The following is a 12,401-nucleotide window of genomic DNA, read 5'->3' as shown; positions in this document are numbered from 1 at the left end:
AATTGAGCTTATTTGTAAGCACTGTCAGGATTCAAGGTCGGGCGAGCCAGAAAGCAGGCGATCGGAGCCGTCAATACGGACAAACGGGGTTTTATTAAGAGCGGGAAGGCGGACAGGAACACACATCCAAACAATACAATGACGGAACTGGGGACTACTGACTTAGACACGGACTAAATACACAAGACAAGCTAGACTTAATAGGACACAGGCGAGCACAATCAGGATTGAACACGAGGTAATGAGGGGGGCGTGGCACACATCGGGATCGTACGGAGCAGGGTGTGACAGAACCCCCCCCCAAAGGCGCGCACACCGGGCGCGCCAGAGGAGAGGCGACGGACGAGACGAACCGGGAAAACAGGACCTGGAAAACAAAACAGAACGTCAACCAAAACCAGGGAACAGGATGGAGACACAGAAGAAGACCAAGGACGAGAGGAAGGACAAGAGACGACACAGAACAGGGAAGGCAGACAGGCAAACAAGGAAGGGAGACACAGAAGGGGAGACAGGCGGAACAAAAGGGCCAGGAGTGAACGGAGGAGGAACAAAGGGACGAGGAGCAGAGACAGGCCGGACAAACGGAAAGGGAGGAGGAACAAGGGGAGCACGAGGGAGCCCAGGCGGGCGACGGGCAGCGGCCGGAGGGGCCGCAGGCGGGAGGGAGAAGGGAGCTGAAGGGGACCACCCAGGGGCCAAGGGAACGGGACGAGGGAGTGACGGAGGGGACACGGAGGGAGCAGGAGGGAACACCGGTGCAGGCAGGCAAAAGGGGGAAGCCGCGGCAGGCGGAGGCGCAGCCGGAGCCGGCGAAGGCGCCGTCCGACGCCCAGCCGGAGCAGGGGGGCCCGGAGGCGACCGACATGGAGCCGGAGGAGGGACCGAGGACCGGCACCGAGGATCCAGGGGGGGACCCGGCGGCGACCGCCGACCCCGAGCCGGAGGACCCGCAGGCAGCCACCGAGCCACAGCCAGGGGCTGAACGGGCGAGCCAGGGGGCAGGGCGGGCGGGACCCGGGCCCTACGCCTATGTCCCCGTCCCTTGCTGGAGACGGAGAGGCGGGGTCCTGGGGGGCGTTGGCTTTGCCGGGGTAAGGGCGAGGGAGTCAGGAAGGAGGTGCCCGAGGGTGTAGATTCGGGCAGAGCAGGGGGCGTGGCTGCAGGTGATGCAGCCGGGGCCGCGGGCGTGGCCTCAAGCGGGCCGGGCAGGACTGGAGAGGCGGCCTCGGGCAGGGCCGCGGGCAGGTGTCCAGCAGGGGGCGCCGCGGTGGGCGCCACCTCAGGCAGTTCAGGCGAGTGGCCAGCAGGGGGCGCCGCGGGCAGAGCGGCGTCATCCTCCGCTGGCGTGCGGCCAGCAGGGGGCGCCGCGGGCAGAGCGGCGTCATCCTCCGCCGGTGCGACTGCCGGTGAGCAGGGCTGGCCGGACAGGACAGGCGAGACAGGCAGGACAGGAGCCGGCAGGGCAGGCGAGACAGGCAGGACAGGAGCCGGCAGGGCAGGCGAGACAGGCAGGACAGGAGCCGGCAGGGCAGGCGAGACAGGCAGGACAGGAGCCGGCAGGGCAGGCGAGACAGGCAGTTCAGGTGCCGGCAGAACAGGCGAGACAGGCAGTTCAGGTGCTGGTAGGACGGGCGCCGCCGTCACGTGGCCAGCACGGGGCACCTCAGAGGGCACCTCGGGTGTGCGGCCAGCAGGGGGCGCCTCGGCGGGCACCTCATTCGGAGCTGCAGCGGGCACCCTTGGTTCCTGGTCACCAGGGGGTGCCGCCATCACGCGGCCAGCAGGGGGCGCCGTCGTGGGCGCCGCCCTCACGCGGCCAGCAGGGGGCGCCGTCGTGGGCGCCTCCATCACGCGGCCAGCAGGGGGCGCCGTCATCACGCGGCCAGCAGGGGGCGCCGTCATCACGCGGCCAGCAGGGGGCGCCGCCATCACGCGGCCAGCAGGGGGCGCCGCCATCACGCGGCCAGCAGGGGGCGCCGCCATCACGCGGCCAGCAGGGGCCGCCGCAGCGGGCGCCGCCATCACGCGGCCAGCAGGGGGCGCCGCAGCGGGTGCTGCAGCCAGAGTGGTGGCAGCTGCAGGAACTTCAGGCAGGTCAGGCAGGACAAGCGGGTCAGGTGGGTCAAGCAAGACAGGCGAGTCAGGCTGGACAGGCGGGTCAGGCAGTGCCGCGGGCAGAGCGGCGGCATCAGCAGCAGGCGGTGCCGCGGGCAAAGCGGCGGCATCAGCAGCAGGCGGTGCAGCCGCGGGCAGATCGGCGGCGGCAGCAGGCAGCGTAGCCGCGGGCAGATCGGCGGCGGCAGCAGGCAGCGCCGCCGCGGGCAGACCGGCGGCGGCAGCAGCAGGCGTAGTCGCGGGCGGATCGGCGGCGACAGCAGCAGGCTGCACAGCCGCGGGCAGATCGACGGCGGCAGCAGACAGCGCAGCCGCGGGCAGATCGGCGGCGGCGGCAACAGCAGGCGTAGTCGCGGGCAGATCGGCGGCGACAGCAGCAGGCTGCACAGCCGCAGGCAGAGCGGCAGCAGCAGCAGGCGGTGCTGCGGGCAGATCGACGGCGGCAGCAGACAGCGCAGCCGCGGGCAGATCGGCGGCGGCGGCAACAGCAGGCGTAGTCGCGGGCAGATCGGCGGCGACAGCAGCAGGCTGCACAGCCGCAGGCAGAGCCGCAGCAGCAGCAGGCGGTGCTGCGGGCAGAGCGGCGACAGCAGCAGCAGCAGCAGCAGGCGGTGCTGCTGGCAGATCCGGATCAGGCAGTTCCGGAGCAGGCAGGAGGGGTGCCGAGTGCGTTGGCGCTGCCCCTTTAAGGGCTCTCGGGACCCGTGGGATAGCGTCTCTTACGGCTCGGATGCCACCTAGACCCGGGCGCTCCGGCCGATAGACATACGCCTCCAAAGGAGGCGGCTTCTCCGGGCGGAGGCTCACCAAGCGGGCAGCGGCGGTGTCGTCACAGGCAGGGAGAAGAGAGCAGGCGCCGAAGAAGAGCGTCGGGGCGGCTTCTTCCCTCTGTTCTATGCTCCGCTGTTCCCGGTTGCTCTTCAGGAGCTGGTTCAGGCGGCTAAGGCATTTCCGGGCTCTTGTCAGCGGGTACTGCTGTCCGGGAGGGCGATCCTTCGCCAGGAGGTCCACGCCCTGCTGGGCTAGTTGCAGAGCCACGGGGTCCTCCTGGACCGCGGGCTCTGATCGCCAGTACACAAAATCTTGCAGGAGACCGAGCCGGTGGTGCTCGGTCTCCCGCGTTGTGTTGTTGGAGAGTTCCGGCATTCTGTCAGGATTCAAGGTCGGGCGAGCCAGAAAGCAGGCGATCGGAGCCGTCAATACGGACAAACGGGGTTTTATTAAGAGCGGGAAGGCGGACAGGAACACACATCCAAACAATACAATGACGGAACTGGGGACTACTGACTTAGACACGGACTAAATACACAAGACAAGCTAGACTTAATAGGACACAGGCGAGCACAATCAGGATTGAACACGAGGTAATGAGGGGGGCGTGGCACACATCGGGATCGTACGGAGCAGGGTGTGACAAGCACGCTGTTGAAAAATACAGGGTAGCGCTCTATGGTACAGCGGTGACGTCTGTGATGGACCTTCTTTTGCGTGCGCATGAGTTGCATGCCGTGTTGGGTCCATGTGGTAAATATGTGCCCGAGGTTCCACTGGAAAATCCAGTTGCAAGAGAAATTCATTGTTTTAAGTGTATGACGCCAGGGTTCACTCCCCGTAACTGCCCAAACTGCAGGCAGCAGATTAGCCAAAATGTGCACTCTGGGGATTTAACCAATCGTCAGTCTGATCAGACTACCGGAACACCTGGTTCTGTAGTCCTGAGGAACAGATCTCGGAAAGGCCTGGGTGTTTCAGTTAGGCCCAGGTCGAGAAACTTCAGAGGGGGGAGGACTTTTCAGAGGGGCAATCCTTCCCCCCCGAGACAATAATTGTGCCTCACTCACCTGACTCATCCCAGACCACTCAACTTGCTCTTGGCCATGTGGAAGACCGCACATCATCTTCTTATTGGAACACACCTTTTCGTGTTCAGGTCAATTTTCATGGTCAGGTTCTGGACGCTACCCTGGATACGGGGGCTTCTGTTTCGGTCGTGCGTGCTGATGTGTCACGATTTCTTCCAGGGGGGACTTTCAAAACAACAGCGTGGTCTGCTTCGCCATTGCAGCTTGCTGATGGGGGAATGTGTTGTCCAACCGGTTTAGTTTGGTTACAGTTTGGGTTCATGGGTCAACGCTTTTACCATCGCTTTGCAGTCATTCAAAATCTTTCAACCCCGCTTGTTTTGGGCATGGATTTTATGATGAGAGCTTCGGTCGTCATCCAGGTTCCTTCCAGAACTGTTGTTCTGGGTGATGTGCCTGAGGTTGAACTGGAGGGTGTTGATGTATTGACACTGAATCACAGTCTGCTTGGCTTGTAAGATGGTTCTTCTTGTTTGTACATGAAAGTTGATGGAGCTGTTTTGAATGAGGACGTCCTGGCTAGGCTGAGATCTGCTGGCCTGTCAATCAAGTTGGACAAGTGTCAATTCTGTAGAAAGGAACTTACTTTTTTGGGATATTTGGTTACGAAGGATGGTATTCTACCAAATGTGGAGAAGGTGAAGGCTGTGGTAGATTTTACTACTCCAGTAAATGCCAAGCAAGTGAGACAGTTCTTAGGCTTAACCAGCTATTACCGACGTTTCATTCATGATTATGCCCCTCATGCTGAACCTCTTTTTGCTCTAACACATGCCAATGTTCCTTTCGTGTGGACAAAAGACTGCGAAAGTGCTATGGGGGCTCCTTAAGGATAAACTGACATCTGCACCTGTCTTGAGATTTCCGCAGTTTTCACTTCCGTTTTTCATTCACGTAGATGCGTGTGATGTTGGTCTGGGTGCTGCTTTAATGCAAAGGGATGAGCAGGGTAGTCTCTGTTGGAGTATTATCATGATCATCCCATTGCAGGTCACTTGGGTGTGACGAAAACTGTGACAAGACTTAAACAGAGATTTTTCTGGCCCAACATGCTATCAGATGTGTGGAGTTATGTGGGTTCTTGTGTCATCTGCCAATTCACTAAGCCATCGCAGAAAAAGCCTGGTGGTTTCATGGTTCCAATCTGCCCCCAATTTCCCTGGGAGTATGCTGGGGTAGATTTTGTGGGCCCTTTGCCCCAAACACCAAGTGGTAATGCATACATTCTGGTGTTTGTGGATTACTTTTCTAAATGGATTGAGGTGTGTGCAATGCGGGAAGCTACGGCTTTGGTGGCTGCCAGTAAGCTTCTCAGTGAAGTGTTTGCTAGGCATGGTGCTCCCAGGTACTTGATATCTGACAGAGGTTCTGTGTTTATGAGTGATCTGTTCAAACACACGGTTTCTGCTTTGGGTACGGAGCACAGGCTTACAACAGCTTACCACCCGCAGACAAATGCGACAGAGAGAGTTAATCGAACACTGAAAACGGCCATTAGAGCGTATGTGGGAACCAAGCACACTTCCTGGGATCGGTTTCTTCCCCACATTTGTTTTGCCTTGCGGACAGCTCAACATGACAGTACGGTACTGAGTCCATCAATGGTGTTATATGGTCGTGAACTGTACACGCCTTTGGATCTGCTTTCGGAGCCCGATGCTTTTGGCATGGAAGAGCCAGGGGTGACTTCTTTGGATGCCCTGAAGCATTTGCTCCAGGAGGCATCTGATCATGTCAGGAGTTTTCTAGACACAAGTCACTCTAAGAAAAAACACTACTATGACAAGAGGCGTCGGCTTGTTTCTTTTTCCATAAATGATCTGGTGCGGGTCAAAACTCATCCAAGGTCTGATGCCGCTACGAATTACGCTGCCAAGCTTGCGCCTCTATTCACAGGTCCTTACCGTGTCACTCAGAAGTTGTCTGATGTAAATTATAGACTTGCTGATGTGACTACGGGCAAGGACATGGGAGTGTTTCACGTGGTAAACATGGAGAATTTTCGTACGTGGAATTCGGGGAATGTACCAAAAGTGGTGCCTGTGGCTTCACCTCCAGTAATTGGGGAGGATACTTTGTTGGGTGGGGAAAACTCCTGTCATGCAAGTCCTGATGAGGCAGCCAGTGACTGTCCAACTGACAATGTCTGTGATCTCTTGGAAACTGACGCCAAGGTTTCTTTGTCTGATTTATTTGGTGATGTCACTGACGAAGGTGTTAGTGAGGGGGGTGATCCTAACATTTTCTCTGACTCGACAGAGAGTCAGGCCAGTTGTGTGGATCAAGGATATAACCTGCGACCTAGACTTGCACCCAGGATTACTTCAGGTTGGGAGACCAATAAGTGGACCAATCCATTTCACGCTGGTCGTTTGGATTTGAAATGAGTCTGTGACTGGAGTATCTGGTGTGTATATTTCTATAAGTCACCACAATGATATAGCAGTGTTGTGTAATGTTATTGGGTTTTGTTGACTGTTTCTAGGTTAACCAGCACTGTTATGCTTTGTTCGTATAAAAACAAACTGTATCCTGTAAAATGTATTTTACCACGGGTTTTAAAATGCCTATTTTCTTTTCTGTTTGCTTCTACTATTTCCTTTATATATTTTCGAACAAAATGGGTTTGGTCAGGTAAAAACTGTCATGTTTGATGGACTTTCTCATCATGTACCATTGCTTTTCTTTTTGAAGGGAATATTTGCAACTATTCATGTATGAGGTTGTTTATGTCCTAGATTTTCACAATGTTGTCGGCTGAGGACAGCCAGTTTCTTCCAGGGGGGACTTTGTAACGGCCACTAGGGCATTTATGGTAATTTTGTGAATGATTGACAACTGGGCGGGGCATAGTTCGCGTCAGTACAAGGTGACGAGGTGACGAGAAAACTTGCTCTACCGACAACATTATTTTCTGTACCCTTTCTTTTATTTGGTTCTTTTCTGTTTGTGACCTGAGCGGAGTGTTTATGTACATTCTTTTTCCCCTTCTCCTCACTCGCTCCCCATGTATGTGGACGAGTGTGCCAGCGCTTGAGGCGGTTTATAAAACTCGGGAAAGTACGCCATCTTCTCGTCTCCCGTGCATTATTAGCACCACACCGTTCTCCATCTGGGCTACATAACATTACAAACTCAGTGTTACAAAGTGGCGCCCGAACAGTTTGGATCTACGGCGGATGGGCTACAACAGCAGAAGACCCCACCAGGTACCACTCATCTCCACTACAAATAGGAAAAAGAGACTACAATTTGCACGAGCTCAAACTGTCAAATTGGACAGTTGAAGACTGGAAAAATGTTGCCTGGTCTGATGAGTCTCGATTTCTGTTGAGACATTCAAATGGTAGAGTCAGAATTTGGCATAAACAGAATGAGAACATGGATCCATCATGCCTTGTTACCACTGTGCAGGCTGGTGGCGGTGGTGTAATGGTGTGGGGGATGTTTTCTTGGCACACTTTAGGCCTCTTAGTGCCAATTGGGCATCGTTTAAATGCCACGGCCTACCTGAGCATTGTTTCTGACCATGTCCATCCCTTTATGACCACCATGTACCCATCCTCTGATGGCTACTTCCAGCAGGATAATGCACCATGTCACAAAGCTCGAATCATTTCAAATTGGTTTCTTGAACATGACAATGAGTTCACTGTACTACAATGGCCCCCACAGTCACCAGATCTCAACCCAATAGAGCATCTTTGGGATGTGGTGGAACGGGAGCTTCGTGCCCTGGATATGCATCCCACAAATCTCCATCAACTGCAAGATGCCATCCTATCAATATGGGCCAACATTTCTAAAGAATGCTTTCAGCACCTTGTTGAATCAATGCCACGTAGAATTAAGGCAGTTCTGAAGGCGAAAGGGGGTCAAACACTGTATTAGTACGGTGTTCCTAATAATCCTTTAGGTGAGTGTATATAATTGAAGCTGATGTTTTGCAAAGCCTAGCTAAGCTCAAAATAAATAAATCACAGGGCCCTGATGGCATCTTACCTATAGTGTTAAAAGAGATGAGGGATATTATTTGCCGACCCTTAACATTACTGTTTCAAAAATCCTTATCTGAAGGTGTGGTACCTTCTGATTGGAAGCATGCCAACATAACGCCCATTTTCAAAAAAGGGGATAGAAGTAATTTGTCAAACTATAGGCCAATCAGTCTAACTTGTATAACTGGTAAAGTTATGGAGGCTATAATCAAAGAGAAAATGGTAGATTACCTGGACTCAAATAACATTTTGAGGGATAGCCAGCATGGATTTAGGAGAGGTAGATCCTGTTTAACAAATCTGTTGGAGTTTTTTGAGGAAGCTACTCAGGAAGTTGATGATAAGAAGGCCTATGATGTCATCTACTTAGATTTCCAAAAGGCTTTTGATGTTGTTCCCCACAAGAGGCTCTCACTTAAACTCAAAGCAACAGGTATTTTAGGAACTGTAGCGACCTGGATTGATAACTGGTTAACGGATAGGAAGCAGCGAGTAGTTATAAGAGGCTCAATGTCACAGTGGGCCTGCGTTCATAGTGGGGTACCGCAGGGTTCAATTTTAGGACCACTTTTGTTCCTAATTTACATAAATGATATAGACACCAATATATACAGTAACCTGGTGAAATTTGCAGATGACACCAAGGTGGGTGGTGTAGCAGATACTGAACTAGCGGCTCAGCAGCTACAGCGGGATCTTGATTTAATTAGTGACTGGGCTGACACCTGGCAGATGAAATTTAACATAGACAAATGTAAGGTACTCCATGTAGGGAGCAGAAATATAAAGTACAGGTATTTTATGGGACCTACTGAAATAAAGGTAGCTGATTATGAGAAAGACCTTGGTCTGTATGTAGATGCTTCCATGTCTCATTCTCGCCAGTGCGGGGAAGCAATAAAAAAGGCCAATAGGATGTTGGGGTATATCTCCAGGTGTGTGGAGTTTAAGTCAAGGGAGGTAATGCTAAGATTTTACAATTCCTTGGTGAGACCTCACCTAGAATATTGTGTACAGGTTTGGTCACCATATCTTAAAAAGGACATAGCGGCCTTAGAAAAGGTGCAGCGTAGGGCCACAAGAATGATTCCTGGTCTTAGAGGAATGTCATACGAGGAAAGGTTATTTGAGCTAAATATGTTCAGCCTCAAGCAAAGGAGACTGAGGGGGGACATTATCCAGGTCTATAAGATTCTAACAGGTTTGGATGCTGTTCAACCGAATAGTTACTTCAGCATTAGTTCAAATACAAGAACTCGTGGCCATAGGTGGAAATTAGCGGGAGAACATTTCAAACTGGATTTAAGGAAGCACTTCTTTACACAGCGTGTAGTCAGAGTATGGAATAGTCTTCCTGATAACGTAGTGCAAGCTGAATCCTTGGGTTCCTTTAAATCAGAGCTAGATAAGATTTTAACAACTCTGAGCTATTAGTTAAGTTCTCCCCAAGCGAGCTCGATGGGCCGAATGGCCTCCTCTCGTTTGTATAGTTCTTATGTTCTTAAGTATCAGATCCTGTGTGACCACTTGAAGTTTGAGGAAGCTCTCCTGATAGCAGACTCTTATGTCAGCTCCCCATCCCCCTGCACCGACACAATGGCTTCACTGACTAGACAGTATGGCAAACCTCACCAGTTGTTGTTAAGGCGAATATCAGAGTTGATAGATGAGCCCCCCATACGACCAGGTGACATAGCAGGGTTTCATAGGTTTGCCTTACGAGTTAGAGCACTCGTGGGGTTGCTGAAGCAGTTTGGGGAAGATGGATTGATTGAGCTGCAGTGTGGATCTCTGTTTCAAAAATCCTGTCCTCACGTTGCAAGGTTAATGAGGAAGCTGCCACCAGATCTCCGTGCAACCTTCTGTCAATACCTCTGTTGGAGACAAGATGGAGTCCCCTCCCTATTAGACTTTTCTTACTGGTTGGAACAAGAGCTTCTTGTTCAAGAAGGAGGGGACAGCATGGATAGGATAGAGGAGGGAAGACGTAAGGACTACAAACCCAAGAAAGATTATAGCAGGGAGGGAAAGCCCAGCAGGGTTGCCGCAGTTCTCCATGGCACCACAGAGGTCCACCCTGCTGATACTTCCGGCGGACAGACCTCAGAGGTGAAACCCAGAGTATACTGCCCATACTGCTGCAACAACCAACATTTCCTGGATCAGTGTGTCAATTTCAAGCAGCTCTCCAGAGACCAGAGGATAACCTGGGTGAAAACCAAGAATCGATGCTGGCGATGTGGACGCCAGCATCTGACTGCTCAGTGCAAACTGAAATTGCAGTGCAAGATCTGCAGAGGCAAACATCTTGAGTCTTTGCACGTTGTTAATGACAGGACTGCTGCCGAGCAGAAGGATGCCAACCCCACTTCTTCAAAGGGTCCAGATCAGCCCACTGATATCTTGTATCTGGATCGACGTGCTGGCTGCAACCAGGTCCTTCTCAAGATCAGTAAGGTGCTCCTGCGGAGTGGTGATCACTCTTTGGAGACATACGCCATTCTGGACGATGGTTCAGAGAGGACGATTCTACTGCCAGAAGCTACACGGCACCTGAAGCTCCAAGGTCAGCCAGAGAGTCTGACAGTGAGGACAATACGTCACGACGAGAGAACATTGCAGGGCTCATCAGTGACATTTACTATTTCTCCAGTTAATCACCCAGCCAAGACATTCACAGTTGATAAGGCATTCACTGCAGCACAGCTAGGTTTAGCCGATCATACCTACCCAGTAGATGGTTCGAAGAGGAAGTTCAAGCATCTTAAGTCACTTCCGCTTGAGCCTTTTTACAATGCAAAGCCACTCCTTCTGATTGGGTCAGATCACCCCCATCTCATAACACCCATTATGCCAGTATGCCTTGGACCACCGGGTGGCTCTGCAGCAGTGAAAACAAGATTGGGCTGGACTCTTCAGGGGCCTGTAAGTCACATACAGTGCAATAATTCCCAGCAGTGCCTCTTTCTGTCCACATGTTCTCCTATGTCTGAGCTGTACAGCCAAGTGGAGAAACTCTGGCAGTTAGACACACTCCCATTCCAAAATGAGAAGCTGGTGACACGGTCACATAGAGACCAGGAAGCTATAGAGTTGCTGGAAGCTAAGACTCCACGTGTTGAGGTAGATGGTGTTCGTCGTTATGCCACACCTCTGTTGAGGGTTGTAAGTATGCCCACCCTGAGAGCCCCTCCCCAAGCAGTACTGCCCCACCTGCGAGCGATAGAAAAGCGACTCATGAGAGATCAAGTTAAAGCTCAGACCTATAGCACTGAGATCAGGAAGTTGGAAGAATCAGGTTACATACGGAAGATCAGTCCTGAGTCAGAAGCGACAAGTACACAGTCTTGGTTCATTCCCCATCATCTAGTGACACACAATGGTAAGAACCGTGTTGTGTTCAACTGCTCCTTTGAGTATGAGAATCAGAACATCAATAAGCTTCTGCTGCCAGGCCCGAACCTGGGGCCCTCAATCCTTGGTATCCTGTTGCGCTTCCGAGAACACTCCATTGCCATCAGCAGTGACACAAAAGGAATGTTTCATCAGGTGAGACTGCTGCCTGAAGATCGTCCACTTATGCGTTTCCTTTGGCGCGATCTAAAAAGAGACTCCCAGCCTGATATATACGAGTGGCAAGTCCTGCCCTTCGGGACAACGTGCTCACCATGCTGTGCCATCTACGTACTCAGGGTTCCCCCTGGAGTTTGATTTCAATTCTTCACTTTTCTTTGTATTTTTGCTTCTACTAATCAAATTCTTCACTTTTTTTCAGCATCCGTTTTTTTTTGTCACTCTCTCGCCGCTTCTTAATAAATTAATCATTAAACTCACTGAATATACATCTCTTCTGACAATCACACTGTGATCGGTCAACTAACGGCATAGGCGAGTCACGAGTTTACTGAATAAGGTTGGGAGAATCGTGAATACTGTGTAAAAATTTGCGTGCTGGCATGCTGAAAACATGATGTACAGTATAGTACGCATTTCGGAAATAATGTTCTAATTACTATATATATATAAGGTAAGCTAATACTTTCCCGGTGTTTCATAGTACCTTTGAGAGGGACATTCTAAAACACTTAATATGAAAACGCTTAATGTGGTTTAACGTACCAAAATAGCGACCAATAATCACCAAATTTCGCACATACACATCTGGTCATAAAGACTTTCACCTGACAAAAAATCAAAACTGAATGAACTACGGAAGGCTGTGATTTGTCTGCTGACCACGCCTACAGCTAGTATTAACTTACCTGACACACATCAGTACAGCACCTTTAGTGATCTTGTTGCTGAGACCGCACGGTGTTTGCATGGGGCGGCACCAGAGGCAGAGGGCAATCCGATGGCAGAACATTACAGACAGGCGGAACTTAATGTCTTGAGAGCGGTGCAGTTGGAGAGTTTCCCCGAT

The sequence above is a fragment of the Paramormyrops kingsleyae genome, chromosome 9, assembly GCF_048594095.1.
Source record: "Paramormyrops kingsleyae isolate MSU_618 chromosome 9, PKINGS_0.4, whole genome shotgun sequence".
Classification (NCBI taxonomy): domain Eukaryota; kingdom Metazoa; phylum Chordata; class Actinopteri; order Osteoglossiformes; family Mormyridae; genus Paramormyrops; species Paramormyrops kingsleyae.
The sequence above is the reverse complement of the archived record's forward strand: the minus strand, read 5'-3'. Positions refer to the sequence as shown.